The sequence below is a fragment of the Neofelis nebulosa genome, chromosome 3, assembly GCF_028018385.1.
Source record: "Neofelis nebulosa isolate mNeoNeb1 chromosome 3, mNeoNeb1.pri, whole genome shotgun sequence".
NCBI classification, from domain to species: domain Eukaryota; kingdom Metazoa; phylum Chordata; class Mammalia; order Carnivora; family Felidae; genus Neofelis; species Neofelis nebulosa.
The window spans coordinates 171,167,084-171,184,747 of NC_080784.1; the positions used below are offsets into that span (position 1 = coordinate 171,167,084).

A 17,664-nucleotide genomic window follows, 5' to 3' on the forward strand; every position below is an offset into this window, starting at 1 on the left:
TTTGAGCATTGAGTCCTTCAATTCTATAAGGAACAGAGGCACTATCATTATCCTAACTTTTCAGGGGAGGAAACTGAGACACAGAGAAGTATGTGACAAGTCTAAAGCCAGAAATCTAGCAAATGATGGAGCTAGTATTTGATCTGAGTAAATCATAGAACTCAAATCTTTACATGGTGCTATTGGCCATGTACTGACTCTGCTTGAGTGTATCTATATCCCATTTCATCCCGTAGAGAACAAAATATTAGAGGGAGAGATAAAGGATTTATGAATCCTAAAGTTTCATATATATATATATATATATATATATATATATATATATATATATATGGATTTTAGATACATAGTATATTAGTTTCCTAGGGCTGCTGTAAAAAATTACCACAAACATAGTGAGTGGCTTAAAACAACAAAAATATATTGCCTTGCAATTCTGAAAGTCAGAAGTTCCAAATGGGACTGGGCATAAATCAAGGTGTCAGGAGGGCTATGCTCTCACTAAGGCTCTAGGGAAAAATCCATTAGCTTCCCCTTCCCAGGGTCTAGGGGTCACCTGCATTCCTTGATCTTGGTCTCTTCCTCCATCTTCAAAGTATAGTGTAACAGTCTCTACTTTCATTGCCACATCTCCTCACTGACTTTTGTGCCTCTTTTTTTTTTTTTTTCTTTTTGAGATAGATAGAGGGTAAGCAAGGTAGAGGGGCAGAGGGAGAGGGGGAGAGACAACCTCAAGCAAGCTCCTGGGATCATGACCTGAGCTGAAATTAAGGGTCAGATGCTCAACGGACTGAACCATCAAGGTGCCCTGTGCCTCCCCATTGTAAGTACCCTTGTGATGACATTGGGCCCATCCAATAATCCAAGATAATCTTCCCATCTCAAGATCTCTAACTTAATTACATCTGAAAAGTCCTTTTTGCTGTCAGGTAACATATTCACAGTTTCCAGGAATTGGGACATAAACACCTTTGACAGGATGGGGGTGATGGTGGGAAACCACTATTCTGCCTAGTATAGATAGATAGTTTTAAGGTACTGGATCATAGGTACAGGAATAAAGGACTTCGAGTTATACAATCTTAAAACAGAAAGGAAAATGGAGATCATTTAGTCCAACTTGGACAAAGGTATTGCAATATCAAGAATATGCTCAAACTTATGGTTATTGAACTATATCTTCCTCATTGTGCTTAGCAACTTGCTTTATAAACACAAAATAAGGTAATTCTAGTAAGGTAGGTATGAAACACCTTGTTCTTCTAAGACCTTCGACACAATCACTTGTGAGTAGAACTTTCTCCAAGTTGCTACTGAAGAAATGGAAAGGATATTTAAAAAGAAGCAAGAACAAAAAACAAAACAACAACAACAAAAAAAGTCAGGCGCCTGGGTGGCTCAGTTGGTGAAGCAGCCAACTCTCAATTTCAGCTCAGGTCATGATCTCACAGTTCATGAGTCTGAGCCCCGCATCAGGCTCTGCACTGACAGTGTGAAGCCTGCTTGGGATTCTGTCTTCCTCTATCTCTGCCCCTCCCCCACTCATGCTTTCTCTCTTTCAAAATAAAGAAACTTTCAAAAGAAAGAAAAATAAGATTTGTCTGATCCTTATCTAACCAGTGTGCTTTGTCTCCCTTTTCTACCTTTTACTTAAAAATATGCTTTGCTTCCTCCAAACAAGCCTTAGAAATTGCTCTAAAAAACCAGATGCTAAGCATGACAAAATGAGGGAGGTACTTTGTGTTACATGAAAAGGAAAACACAAATGAAAATGTTTAAAATTTCTGCATAAAGCCAGAGGTTGAATTTGTCTGTGTTCTCCACAAAAGCAACTGACTAATTTTTCAGCACAGCTTCAAAGAGGTAAACAAATAACTGTAAGATTTCAAAGGCAAGAAAATGTTGCTTTTCCATGTCTTCTCAAATTTCCCCAAATCAGGTTGCCTTAATAAAAGTAACTAAATTGTGAAGCCCATGAATCCCACAGAAGCAGATGTGAAGGAAGAATAATGCTCAAAACCTTACAAGTCATATATTTTTTCAAGTATATACCATACTATTTGAGATGACCAATGTAATTTTGTAAAGGAAGTTTACTTGATATTGATTGCATATTCAAATAAGAAATGCAGGTGTTTTTAAATAAGATTAATCACAGTATTATCGGAAGGAAGAAAATAATTTCTGGAAATGTTTTTCAGCAGACACTGCTTGCTTTAATACCAGAGCTCCTGACTCGAGCTGATTATTGAATTTTGGAGATTCAGTTATTAGGAAAGAAATATGACTAAATTATTGAACGAAATACTAAGTCCCATTAGGTGGAAAATTTCATTGTGAATAATTTTATTAGTAAAATGATCAATACTGGAAACAAGAAAATATCCATTGATGATTTTTTATGTTACAGGCATCATGTAAATGAATCCATTTATTGTCACTAAAATCCTCACAACATACAATGCCAACAGATATGATTATTCCATTTTCACCGACAAAATAAAAAAGTCACAGAGAGATTGCAATTTTTCTCAAAGCACATAATCATAAAAATCTTTTCTCGTTGGCATATGTAACACCACCTCTCCTAGATTTTCTCTTACATGTCTGGCTGTTCCTTCTTTGTGTTTCGCTAGAGCTCCTCCTTCCTCTAAGAATTCTGGTTCCCCTGGGCTCTCAGCTTGGTACACCTCCTTCTCTCTGGATGATCTCATCCAAGTTTCAATAGCTAATTGAAGGCTGATGAACTCTCAGGGGTATATCCTCAGCTCAGACTCCACTCCAGCAATCCAGATTAGATATCCAGCTACCTATGTAACATTTCCACTTGGATATACCCTCTACACTAGAATTCAGAATGCCTGAAGCTAACCTCTTCATTGCCACTATACCTAAAACCAGTTGCTTAAAATCTGGGAACAGTCCTGGTTCCTCCAGAGATTTCCCGTATCACCAACCCCATACTCTACAAATGAAGCAGTCCTATCAATTCTTTCTTTGTATGTTTCATGCCTGTCTCCTCCTCTCTGTCCGCACTTCTACAGATTTAACTCAGGTTTCGTACAATTTCTCACCGACATTATAGCCTGTCTACTTTAGGGGTATGGATTCCAGTTGAATCCACACCCCTAGAGTAGACCCTTTCTATCCATTCTCCAGAGTGCATGTAAGAATCTGATCATGTCATTTCTTTACATAAAATAATAATAAACATTTGCTTCCCACAGCTTTCAGAATGAAGGTCAAATACTATAAAGCCCTTTGTGGTGTGGCTCTTTCTTACTTTCTCCCCTACCTTTGTCTCCCAAAGCACTCATTGCCATGCACTGATTATTTACCTGACTAATATTTATAAATTCCAACTTTGTGCCAAGTTTTCCACATGCAGCAAAACATTTTTACCAAACATGACATGTCCTTTAGTGCCTCTGACTTTCTCTTCTCCCGTCCTAATGCCTTTAACACACTTTTGTCCATTGTTCACTCTTTGTTTCTTCTCAACAGACACAATTCACATCAGCAGCATCTCTCAAGGGAGCCTCTTCCACTCCTCTCTCCAATGGGATATGTGCTGCCCATCTTCTGCACTCCCAGATTCACTCTGCACCACCCTCTCTTTCTCCACCATGACACTATGAGCTTCCTGAGATCAAAGAGTTTGTGTTATTTAATTTTGCCCCCTCTACTCTTAGTAGAATGTCTGGAACATGATCAGAGGCACTAAACACATTTGTTGAATGAAGAACAAACCACGATTTAAAACCTAAGATTGTCAGATCCTAAAGTATGCACTCCCCACTATAATATAATAACACAATACAGCATGATATGGGGAAAATCAAGAAAAAAAGAAAACTCTCCAAAGTGATGTTTTTAATCCAAAATTAGCAAACAAAAATAAGCAAAACCACACTATTATACCAACAAATTGATTGTTACTTAAGGAAATATTTACAGTGGATATTTTCCTATATCATTAACAAGTTTTTCATATAATAACTAATTTACTCTAGGCAAAATGCCCAAGGTGAAAATGCAGGCTGTTGCCGTTGCTTGATCATTGCAGTAGGTGTATGTAATTCTGGAGAGGATAATTTTGTAGTAGTCATCTCTGACTCAATTGATAGTACATTGCCAGGCCAAAAGCTGAAGGCTGACTGCTGCATAGCAGCCAACAGGATGCATTCAAACAAACCGCCAAAGGATGCTTTCACTCGTCCTCATTTTATTTTTTTCAATAAAGGGAAGAAAAAAGACCAGAAGACTTGTGTTTACAATTAAGATGAAATAATGTAGTGTCATTCAAATAAATGATGATTTTAGAAATACTGAAGGATAAGACAATAAAGTGGTACTCAAATATACACACACATATATATATATATATACATACATATATATACATATATACACACATATACACACATATACATATACATATACATATACATATACATATACATATACATATACATATATGAAGCATGAGGTAGGATAAAAACTGGCTAACCACCTTTAAAATAGAATAGAGAACATCATTACTCTACATTAGTCTCCATCAAGATGGGGTTAAATGCTTGTGCAGATGTTAGCCATGCCTGAGGAAAGGCTAGCCTGTTGCCTTTACTGTCATCCACCGTCTACCTGGCTGCTTCTACTAAAATGGTATTTAAAGTCCCTAGACATAAACAACCACCCTCTGAAGAGATCAACTCACAATTCCAAACCTGCATGGCACAGTCATACCTCAGCCAACCCCCGGAGAGAAAATCCACCTTTCTCTCTGGCTCTCAAGCTATGAGAATTCAAGTATAGAAGATGCCAGACATGATGTTCTCATCACCCCCAAATGTGGAGAAAGAAGAAAGGAGGAAGGAAACAGACTGAAAAGAGAAGTTTGCAACAGCACTTCCCTTTTCATTTCCTTCTCCACCCCTGTCATGGTCACGGTTAATTTACATGAGTCGATAAATAACTTCCTTTTCCTGTATTTTTTGCGTTGAGGTGGTCATGTTTATCACAACCAACCAAGATGCTGTTACAATACCTGGGGTTTCAGCAGACGTGACGAATTTTAGTGATGACATTTTTCTCTCCAGAAATAAAAACAAACTTTTTAGGGGAAATCAGACTTTTTAGCAGTTTTCACGTGCTTGGGACATAGCCTATTTCCACACTCATGTATCACCCAGGCTCGAACAGAATCAGTGGCTGAAGACTTCAGGAACGGCTGGCTGATCTCTTCCCTCTTGACTTCATGGTATGAAGAATTCTGAATCGGGGGGCACCTGGGAGGCCCAGTCGGTTAAGCACCAACTTCAGCTCATGTGATGATCTTGTGGTTCATGGGTTCGGGCCCCACGTCAGGCTCTGTGCTGACAGCTCCGAGCCTAGAGCCTGCTTCATATCCTGTGTCTCCCTCTCTCTCTGCCTCTCCCCTGATCATGCTGTCTCTCTCACACACAAAAATAAAATAAACATTTAAAAAATTTAAAAATATTTTTAAAAATAACATAAATTTTTAAAAAGTTCTGAATTTGGAGGGGTGAAACCTATGTTGTGAATCTCATCTCTGCTAATCTGTAGTAAAGTGGCCTATAACAAATTGATTCCCACATTCATAAAATAGTTAAAACCCTCCTGCATCCACATCACCCAACTCATGGGGATCAAACAAAATGGATGGCATTACCGTAGTCTATACAGCCATGCATAAGTAAGTGCTATTAATTACTTGCAATTCTCAAGAATAAATCTTTGAGGGGCACCTGAGTGGCTCATTTGGTTGAGCATCCAACTTCAGCTCAGGTCATGGTGTTATGGTTTGTGAGTTCAAGCCCCACATTGGGCTCGCTGCTTCCAGTACAGAGCTCGCTTTGGATCCTCTGTCCCCCCCCCCTCTTCCCCTCTCCTGCTCATTCTCTCTCCCTCTCTCTCTCTCTCAAAAATGAATAAACATTAAAAAAAAAAGAATTAATCTTTGAATCTTTGATATCTTTTCTATAAATTCTCTCCCTTGAAGGACTAACCTATTTGGTTGCCTTCAATTACCACCTTCCTGCTCCTGGCTCCCAGGTCAATATTTCTTTTCCTTTCTTCTCACCTGAGCTAGTCTAAGAAGCATTTCCTTTTTAAAATCTGGACATAGCCTCAAACTCAGCAAGTTTAAGGTCATACTCTTCCCCAAATTCATGTTCTCCCTGAACTTCCACCTCTGGCTTTGGTCTGTCCATCTTCTACTGGGTCCTGGAGTTGCCTTCCAACCACTCCTCTCTATTGATCAGATCCAATCATAAACCAGTTTCTACTGTGGTCGCGTCCCTATAAATTTCTCACACATTTCTATTGCTCTCTTCTTATTGCCCTCATGCAACACTAAACTCTCATCACATTTGCCTATGTTATTATATCCTAACCTGTCTAATTCTATTTTCTACCCCTTGCAATATCTCCTCTCTAAAATCTTCAAATCTTCTTGGTAACTTATTGATTTTATATACATAGGTACACACACACACACACACACACACACGTACACACACATTGCAACTATGTAATGTAAATGTTTTTATTTCTTAGATGAGGAAGCTGAGGCTCAGAGATAGAAAACGACTTGCCCTAAATCATGGGGTTATGATGTGGAAAAACAGAATTGAACACTAGTATGTCTACCTCCCAAACTGATGAAGCAGTGCCTTCCACTAACTTGCCACATCACAGCCCTTCCATTGAGGCCGTGTGCCTTTCTTTCATTCTCAAGCATCTTCCTATTCTCCCCTTACCCTTCAATCTGTGATTTCCTATGTCATGAATGGCATTAAGTCTGACAAATAGTTGTGAAAAGACAATATTCAGATCTTCAAGTCTTCCATCCCTGTGTTAAAGTTGAACAGAGAGAGAGAGAGAGAGAGAGAGAGTAAGACAGAAAGAGACAAAGAGGGAAGGAGAAAAGGAGGAGAGGAGGAAAGGAGGGAGGGGAGGAAGGAAGGAAGGAAGGAAGGAAGGAAGGAAGGAAGGAAGGAAGGAAGAGAATCAAATTTTCTAAAATTCTTATAGGAAACAGGATACATTGTTATCACTTCTCAAAATACGGCCCATAGAGCACCTGCGTCAAATCCCCAGGATGCAGGTCCCAGGCTCCTCCCCCCCTGATTCCGGAGCAGTAGCTCTCCTACTGAAATAAGAACCCCAGAGAATTCTTTTATTAACCTTTTTTTTTTTAATTTATTTTTGAGACAGAGAGAGACAGAGCATGAGACAGGGGCAGAGAGAGAGGGAGACACAGAATCTGAAGCAGGCTCCAGGTTCTGAGCCATCAGCCCTGAGCCCGACGCGGGGCTCGAACTCACGGACCGCGAGATCGTGACCTGAGCTGAAGTCGGCCGCTTAACCGACTGAGCCACCCAGGCGCCCCAGGAATGAACCCCAGAGAATTCTTATGCACACTACAGTCTACGAATCACCGAAACCTGAAGTCTCTGGATGTTCTTGCCACAAAACGGAATTTTTAAACAGCATAGTCTATTTGTGCTCCTTCGAGAGTAAACAAACATTCCATAGGAGCTGTGCCTAATTCTGATGACTATCAGTGGATGACACTGACACCCTTTTCTCTTTCTTACTGAAAGAAGGGCTCCTAATTAAAACCTCCCATGGAGCTGACAGTAAGTCAGGCTCAGGCACCTGCACTGTCTTATTTCCTTGCCTGATTTTGTGAAGGAAATGTAACAGAAGCTAGAGTGAATATTTTTAATGTTTATTTTTGAGAGAGAAAGAGAGAAAGCAGGGGGGAGGGGCAGAGAGAGGTGGACAGGGAATCTGAAGTGGGCTCTGCGCTGATAGCAGTGAGCTGGGCGTGGGGCTTGAACTCATGAACCGTGAGATAATGACCTGAGCCAAAGTTGACACTCAACTGACTGAGCCACCCAGGCACCCCAAAGATAGAGTGAAATCTTACACAAAAATCCAAATGATCGCTAAAACACTCAACTCATTTTACTTAAACCTCAACTTCTCCAACTTTTCTCCTTGTATATGCTTCACATTACATCCGATTCACCAGATCCAGAGTATTCAGAATTAAGGGTATAATTTTTCTCCTCTTATATTTTGTTAGAATGATTTCATTGTTGTTATCATGCCTAGGACCAGAAGTTTCCAATTATGATGCTCTAGTCCCACGCAAATAACTTCAGCTGTTCTCTCTTTCTTTCTTTCAAGTACAAACAGAACTTGATATTTTTTTAATTGAAGTACAGTTGACATACAATTTTATATTAGTTTCAAGTGTACAACACAGTGATTCAACAATTATATACCTTACCAAATGCATACCACAGTTAAGTGTAGTTACCATCTGTCACCCTACAAACTTACTACAATATTATTGACTGTATTCCCTATGCAGAATCTTCATCCCTGTGACTTACTTATTCTATAACTGGAAATCTGTACCTCTTAACCCCCTTCACCTATTTCACCCATATCCCCACCGCCTTCCCTCGGGGAACCACCAGTTTGTTCTCTGTAGTTATGTAAATCTGTTTCTTTTACTTCCTCTTTTATTTTTTTTTAAATTTTTAATGTTTATTCAGTTTCGAGAGAGAGGAAGAGAGATAGAGTATGAGCAGGGGAGTGGCAGAGACAGAGGGAGACACAGAATCTGAGGCAGGCTCCAGGCTCTGAGCTGTCCACACAGAGCCCAGCTGGGTGCTCAAACCCACAAGCCATGAGATCATGACCTGAGCCGACCAGACCGACTGAGCCACCCAGGCGCTGCCGCCCCCCCCTTTTTTTTTAATTTTTAAAAATTTACTTCCTCTTTTAAAGACAGCACAAGAACAGGTTGTGAATTGAAAACCTTGTGAGCAGCTTTTCAAATGACGTGCTCAAGTTGCTGTTTTAGTTTAGAGGATATGCCAGGTTTAAGGATAAGAAAAAGCTTCTTGATGGTTTCCTAACTTGATCCACCTATATCATTTTAAAAAGGGGAAGAGGACATTGCCACATACCTTAAGCTCTGTTCGTTTTGCTTTGTTTAGCTTTTTGTTTTGTTTCTAATTGTGAGGATAATTGCATCCTTAAGAATTTACACTCTCCCTGCTGACATGTACTATAAGATGACTGATCTATTTTAGGCCCTTCTGTCTACTTTCATTAAAGAGGGACTTGATCTAAACAATCCCAACTGAAGTAGACACTGTGGTGTGATGGGAATAACACTGGCCTAGGAATCAAAAGTCCCAGATCTTATTTCCAGTTTGGCCACAACTTCGGGGCCTTTATATGATCCCTTCAGAACTCACTCCCTCCAGAACTCACTAGCCTCTATCAAATGAGAGGAGCGAACTAAATCAAGGGCCACAAATTCAAAGGTTTCTCAGGAGCTGGGCAGATAAAGCATTAACAGAAGAGGACAGCGGTAGTGGGGATTATCAGGACTGGATTTTATGCCCTCTCATAAGGCATTCGAATTGGAAATAAGTTTAAAACAGTGTGTTAACCAAACCTCTGGAAGCTAAATTTAGCCCACAAGCTACTTATGATCCCTGCACAAGATAGTTTTTCAAGTACCTCTCAGCTTTAACCATACGTGATTCTAAAATAACAAGTAATGGTAATTGAAATCACCTTGTCATAAAGATAACAAAAATTAACATCTATCGGGTTCTTACTTGTCGCCAGGCTCTTAGCTAAAGACTTAGAGTAACTCATTGTAATCTTTATAGTTACTCAGTGAGGTGGGTATATGGTTATAATCCCTTTTTTCCAGAGAAGAAAATCAAAGCATAGAGAGTTTAAATAACTTGTCCACACTAATCCTTATGTTTTCATGTTGCAATTGCCTTATGTTATCCTCAAGTTTTGTGTTTAAGATACATTAATTTTGCTTTGGATTTATTTCTTTTTCAAGTATAAAGAAACCAGCGAAACGATTATTACTCACATGAGCCTGCTCCCTGGAAGCAATGTACCGTTCTTAACATTCGACATATTTTCTCCTGGTTAGTGTTCCACGCATTTTGAATTCAGACATCATACTGCATAATTCTGATTTTATTTTTAATTTAGGTGTTTAATTGATATGTTTTATACTACATGTTGTCAGGAGCATTTCTCCATGTCATAAAAAAACCCTTCGTAAATCTCATTTCTAATAAATGCCTAAAATTCCGTTAAAAAAAATTAGAAAGCACGATGCAACAGAGCAAACGAGGCTTAATCAATTTCAAAGTTGATTAAATATTCAAGTTACAAACCTTAATCAAGAGACTTAATGAAGGATAAAAATAATATGTGAAAGTTAGGAAATATTTTATATGTTAACATTATTTAATGTTTTACTCCATTAAAGTAATAAATAATCAAAGTTATTTTTGATGTCTCTAAATTACTGAATTAGCATTGTGTACATAGAGGACCAGTTGTTATTAACAAGCTAGAGGATAAGAATGGAAGTAAATTTTTATAAAAAGTGAGTTATCTAAAATGTTAATAACTTTTACAATTAAATAAAAAGTGTTTTTATTGGCGCGCCTGGGTGGCTCAGTCGGTTAAGCATCCTACTCTCGGTTTCATCTCAGGTCATGATTTCACAGTTTGTAAGTTAGAGCTTTGTGCTGACAGTGTGGAGCCTGCTTGGGATACTCTCTCTCCCTCTATCTTTCAAAATAAAAATTTTTTTTGAGAGCTCATGCTCTCTCTTTCTTTCTCTCTCTCAAAATAAATGTTTAAAAAAGTGTTTTTATCAGTGTCATCTGAAAGTGAATAAAGTCATAGAATCAGAATAATGTAGGTAGAAGAGAGTTCTAGAAACCAGTGGACACTGTTCCTCGACCCATTTATTGAACTGTACTATAGCTGCCATCAGATCACAGGAATTAACAATTTATTTTAATCCAAAATACCAAATGAGATCATCATTAAAACTTGATAGTTTGGATTTCTGGTTTCAGCTCCAACATGTAAAGGCTTGGAAGTTGTCCCTTCCAAATAAAAGCCAGATGAAACTAAAATCACTGACTTGAAGGGTCCATCAAAGTACCGAGTTTGCAGGGCAAGTTGCCACCCTGAAACCCAGAGAGACAGATGTATTCAGAGAGACACAGCTGACTTCTGTTTACCTAGAACCAAAGTCTTTGGGGCCATAAATGGGTAGGGCACTTAAATGGTAATTGTGATACTGCTGGAGGCCAAGTGTGGACAAACATGATAGTGTGACTGCTGTTTTAGGGGGATCTCCAGACTCTCATAAGTTTTACTTCCAGGAACCCCAACAGGTTCTCACAGTGAAGAAACAAGAAAGATTCCCCCCAGGCTCTGCCAGGCTAAGGGGAAAGAGTAACCCTGTGAAATGCAGTTGGAGCTAATTCCTTCTCCCTAAGTGTAGGCTACGCAGAGTGATTTCCTTCCAGTAAGTACAGCAGGAAAAGTAGGGGAAGAGAGTGAGTCTACAGTGGAGAAACCTGACAAGCCCTGCTTTAGCCAGGCGGTCAAGTTCAGCTTCAACTGTGAAAAGTCACGTTGATAGAGGGTATCCTAACAAAATATGACGAAGATGGTGCTTTCACCACTGTGATCTTCCTCCACAAAACATATGACCCCAGTCTAGTCATGAGAAAAACATGAAACAAATCCTGAGAGAAATTCTGTATCTGTGCAATACTGTCCCAAATTAACAAAGTCATCAAACCCAAGTTAACTTTGAGAAACTAAATGTACTGTGTTATCTTACATGGGATCTGGAACAGAAAAAGGACATTGGGTAAACACTGAGGAAATCTGAATAAATCATGGATTTCAGTTAATAATGTATTAATATTGCTTCACTAATTGTGACAAATGTGCAATACTAATTTTAAGATGCTAATAATAATAATAGAGAAAATTAGCCATGGGATAAATGGGAATTCTGTATTATCGCCACAATTGTTTTGTAAAAACTATTCTAAATAGAGGCGCCTGGGTGCCTCAGTTGGTTGAGCATCTGAGTCTTTATTTCAGCTCAAGTCATGATCCTAGGGTCATGGGATTGAGCCCCATGTTGGCATGGAGGCTGCTTGAGATTCATTCTCTCTTTTTCTCTCTCACTCCCTCTACCCCCTCCTCTGTTCATGCTCTCTTTCTGTCTCTAAAAAAATAAAATAAAATAACTCTTCTAAATAAAACACTTAATTTTTAGAAAACAAACATTAATAAACATGAAAAAATCTAACACTAGTAATGAAAAGCTCACAAATTAATGTAAATATTAATAGTTTGCTATAACTCATACAACTAATTAAAAACAGAGAATTGGCTGTTGTTCCCTCATTAAAGACTAATTTTCAGCTTGGTATGTGGTCTCATACATCAGCACATTCTAGCATACTGTAATTTTTATGGAAATTATAAGTAAAATGACAGTCTTCTTTTTCTAATATTTCTATTATTTGACAAAGAAACAGAGTCACTCCAAAGAAGGACAGTTCTTGCTTTTCTTCTCCTCCTCCAAGAGAAGAGCAGAAAAATACCTGGTAGAGCATTTTCCAAATTTAATTTCATAAAATTACAAATTTTTTTCTATAGGAAAAACAGAAGAGTAAAACAGGAGGTTTTTCATTTTTTGTAAACAAAATATTCCATTGTTCTCTTGAAAAGCTACAGCGTACTTTAGCATAGAAAACTGGGAAGTCCTAGAGTAAAGACACTTTTTATGGCCATCATGCAGTTTTTCACAAAGCACATATTAACATCTGAAATCACACCATATTTTTAAATAACAAAGTGCATTCAGATCATTCAGGAAAAGGAACTTTAATAGAAATAAGTCAAAATGCTTTTCTTAATCATATCAGATGCCTCTGCCTGGCATTCACATCCCTCTACTCTACAGTCTATTTATCCTTCATGACGTGTCCAGCCCATATTTTGGACTCTTTCACCACAAAACTCTCCTCATACAAAGCTCCTTTCTCTTCAGCTGGAGATTAGTTTCATTTCTGAGACTTGCGTAGGACATTGTGCCTACCTGACTATCTGAAATGCCTCCTTCCTTCCCTCCTCTCCAAAGTCTTCTCTCTTTCAAGGACCAACTTAAGTTATCATACTGCACAAGCTCTCCCTGATCTCTCCTGGCCCTAGCCATTTCTTTCTTCTTTCTTCCCCCTAATGTCTATGATACTTAACTTTGCCACTGACTGCACAATGTCCAATGACTTTACTCAGTATTTCTTAAAATGTGTTCCACAGACCATCTGGTTTTTGTTTGGTTTTACCCAGTTTTTCCTGACCATCTCTTAGCACTAGAAATCCATATACTTCAGTAGAGAAAGTGCTGACTTGACTATTATTTGTGTGTCTCTGAATGCATGTGTCTTTTCTTTTACATAACTGTTGGAAAGCAAAAAATAAGTTCTTCACTTGATGGTAACCTACCAAATGTAATGTTTAACACACATGACAAATATTTGTTGCATTAACATGTTCCTGAGAAGTCATGGTTTGAGAATTTCTAATATCATCTGCATATTCAAGGAACTTGTTTAAAAATCTTTCCCCTATCACGAGAGGCCAAGAATATGGAGTACCCCTGACAATCTCCAACCAAAATCCCAATCTCAGACTCAGATTCTGGGGAGGATATGTTCTTAACCAAATTTATTATATCTCACAGAAAAGTGTCATTAACCCCAAGCATAATCTTTGTCCAGGCTCTTGAGCTCTCTCTGGGCTCATTGATGGAGTCTTGTCATCACCAGTCATCTCCTACCCAAGCCGTATTTGCACATGAATTCATCCAAGGCACCAGTTTTAGCTGTTACATTTATGGCTCTGATTTTTTTCAAAGTTTATTCACACAGCAGATCTAATACAAACATGGACAAAAGGTAAGCGAAAATATTTTATAAAAAACAAAACAGAAGCCAAGTAAAAAGAAATTAACTCTGTCACATGACAGAGTGCAGGCTTGGAAAATATGTAGTATCCTGTTAGCTAAGATAGAGAGAAATTGTTCCTTTCTGTGCAGCCTCAAAATCCTCTCTATAGGTTTGCATTCTCAAGAAAATTATATGAATTCTATGAAAAGAAGTGCTAATCCATGCGTTCAGGCATAAAATAAAGAGAGAGATTCCATGTGTATGTGTGGTACAGAGGCAGGTGTTAAAACTGAGCTACCATTTGTCTCATTACAAAATTGTTCAGTGCATCTCCTCTGCCCTTGTTTATTGCTCATTTTCTCTATTACCAAGATTGCACTTAGAATATGCTAAACCATGTGGAGACTTTTGAATATCTATGGTGTCATATCATACATATGTAATGGGTATATTGCAGAGTCTCAACTCAACATCAAACTGTTCTATTTTTTTTCAGCTAACTGCCCAGATGGTGCTTTATCACTAAAGCACTAAAAAGAAGAGGTCTCCTTAAGGATTCTAGAACTTCCCCTTTCAGATTTAGAATGACATCATTTAGATATTTTAAGTAGTACTACTGGTTTTAAAATTTCACTCTAAAACCTAAAGCAGATTCTCCTTTTCCTCTTCCCTGTTCAGCAACATATCTCCTTGCATCTAACTCACTTGGGAGAAAGACAGGGAGCCATGTAGTCTGCTCTTTGCTTCCCCTTTTCCTTTCTCAGAGCACCAGCTCCTCCTCCTTATAGGTGAGGAAGAGGAAGAGGGAAAGGGTGTGAGCATGCTGGCTTCCCCTCCACGTACCATGGCAGCTATTCTAGCCACATGCTAGATAGTGCTAGATTCTAGCCACATGGTGGATAGGCATGCATGGGCACAGCACTTACAGGCCTAGACAGCACTGTTCCACTCTGGCAGTCCCTTGTAAAATGGAAGCACTTCTGGATGATCTCCACCTCATGGATTCAGGCAATATCCCCCTGACTCATGGTCTCCTTTTCCCTCCATAAAGCACTGGTTCCAGAAAGACTCCAGTATCACTGCCCTCAATAGCCAGGCATGTGGAAGAGTGTCCTCTCTTGAGTGTTTCCTGGTTTCCTCTCTGCTTAGTAACTTCTCATCGTGCCATCTTTCTTTAATTATCTCTTCATGTGCTTCATGTTGGCAGTTTAGAAGGTTCTCTCACGAAGCACATGTCTATTTAAGTTGAGCAAAGTGGTAGTCTCTCCTTCTTTGAGTCTCCCTAAAATCACAGATTATTCTCTCATCACTCTCTCCCCTAACCTTCCTTAGCTTAAAAAAACAGGAGACACCAGCACACTTTTTCCCTCTCTACCTCAAGGGGAAGGATGGTGGTCAATGAATGAGAACGTTCTCCCAGCAAACCTTACTGGGAGGTAGGCATCTCCAACTGTGGCCAGCTCTCTAAAACTCAGGAGCACTTAACTCCTTTTGTACTTAGCCTTGGTCTTTCCAGGGCAAGAGGAAATAAATTCTCTCTCAACTAATAAACCACAAATAACTATGAGGACAGAGACACCTCATGCTTCTTTGAGGCCCTGCATGTGGCACAGTGCCCTGTGCTGCTGTTCAAAAAATATTCGTTTATTTATTCTAGAGCCACCTGAGGTTGATCCTTAACCATGTGGCCTAGTCGTTGCATTCTGGGGACACTCATCTACTCATGATGATAAGTAAACTTACTTTGTATGCTTTACAGGCCAGAGAAAGAGACTTTTTTAAAGAGTTTTTAAAGCTTATATATTTATTTTGAGAGAGGGAGGGGAGTGAGAGCGAGAGCGAGAGCGAGAGCGAGAGAGAGAGAGCATGAGTGGGGCAGAGGCAGAGAGAGAGGGAAAGAGAGAATCCCAAGCAGGCTCCTCACTGTCAGTGCAGAGCCCAATGCAGGGCTTGATCCCAAGAACTGTGAGATCATGACGTGAGCCAAAATCAAGAGTGGAACACTTAACTGACTGAGCTACCCAGGCACCCTGAGAGAGAGAGAGAGAGAGAGAGAGAGAGAGAGAGAAAGAGAGAGAGAGAGAGAGACAGAGAAAGAGAGAGACAGAGAGAGACACTTTGATCCATGTTTAAATATTTACCTTATGAATTCTGACACGCCTTCAACCACATTTGAAATTTCAATGGATGATACTAAATCAGGAAAGACATCGGTTACCAGCTTTCCAATCTTTGGTGTTGACTTTCCGAAAAGGAGTGGCAAGTGAAATGAATAAGCTAGAATCCTGTCTACATATTGCAACACAGTAGTTTCTTCAGCTTCTGGAAGACCTCCTGACTCAGAGGAAGCACTTGGTAAATGTTTTGCTAACAGGCTAATAGAGTACCTGGATAAGAGACTACTTATCCAGTATAATAACATACTTAAAAGGTTTCCTGGTCAGTATCTCACCATTTGGCATTTGACAGAAGGATGAGATGGCACTCTTTCTGTTACAATTTTAACTGTGACCTAAAGTGGACATAAATTCATAGGTGCCAAAATGACTCCTGTATTCTAAAAAGATATTCTCTAAAATGGGTGACCAGTGTGCTACATTAACCAGCAATGAGAGCATCATGTGGGCCTCTGCTAGAAATGCAGAATCCCAGGCCACAATGCAAACCTACAAAATCAGATCCTTTCCTATGTGTTAACAGCATCCCCAGGCAATCCACACACATAGAGCCTGCAAAAGGGCTAATGCTAGCTTTAACCCTAACTTCACTGACCTTAAGTGTATAAAAGAATTGAAACCAAAAAGGAAAAAGAGAAGAGTATTTCCTTAGAATGTGTTGTTGGAGGGTTGTGGCATTTCTCTGTCCTTTATCTAGTTGGAGGCAAAAGGGAACTTTAAGAGAAATAGAGTTTGGCTTCTTTTCTCTTGGAGTTTATGAAAATGTCTATAGGCAAGAGGATGGCTAAGAGACCTTTGCTGCATGATAAAGAAGTGCCATTGAGAACAAACTGCACTGAAACCAACTCTGGAGGGTTGATGCGTTTTCTCTGTGTGGACCACATCTGGACCTTGAATCAAGAAGCTGCCTGCAGCTGCTGGGAATCACGCCCAAAAGAACACTGCTGTGGAAAGACCCCTCCAAGGGACAGACCACAAGCCGCTGGATGCCAGAGGCGAAGAAGGAATCTGTGCAGGCCTGGCAGGACCGATGCTGCATGCATGCAGAGGATAACCACTGAAAGGACCCAGAGCAGATATCACGGACAGACACAGAGGCATCTCATGAGAGACAGAGTCAGCCTTGGACAGGTGAAACTTCTAGAAGATAACATCACAGATTACATTTTATCAGCCACCTGAGACTTCACCTTTGCCCACAACAAAATCCCTAAACTGGGCACCTGGGTGGTTCAGTCAGTTAAGCATCCAACTCTTGGTTTTGGCTCAGGTCATGATCTCATGGTTCACGAGTTCAAGCCTTGCATCCAGCTCCACACTGATAGTGTGGAGCCTGCTTGGGATCTTCTCCCTCTCTGCTCCTCCCCCACTTGCTCACACTCTCTCTCTCTTTCTCAAAATAAATAAATAAACTTTATAAACAAACAAACAAACAAACAAACAAACAAACAAAGCAAACCCTAAAGAAGGTAAAGGAAGTCTAATGGATGGGTGGGGAGAACAAGGCCGGGAAACAGAGATGAAGTCTTCTCACCCCACTCCCCACAGCAGACCTACCAGACCCAGGAGACCACAACTGAAGGATGGAAAAAGTAACTTTGAATGTAGTTCAAAGTTTTTACTATTGC

The 17,664-nt window shown here is 39.5% G+C and overlaps 1 protein-coding gene across 2 annotated transcripts in view; it reads right to left on the reverse strand.

The window, feature by feature from the left end:
* Window positions 1-17,664, reverse strand: part of GRXCR1 (glutaredoxin and cysteine rich domain containing 1) — a 316,157-nt gene that overhangs the window by 69,523 nt on the left and 228,970 nt on the right. The gene's annotated exons all lie outside the window — the stretch shown is intronic.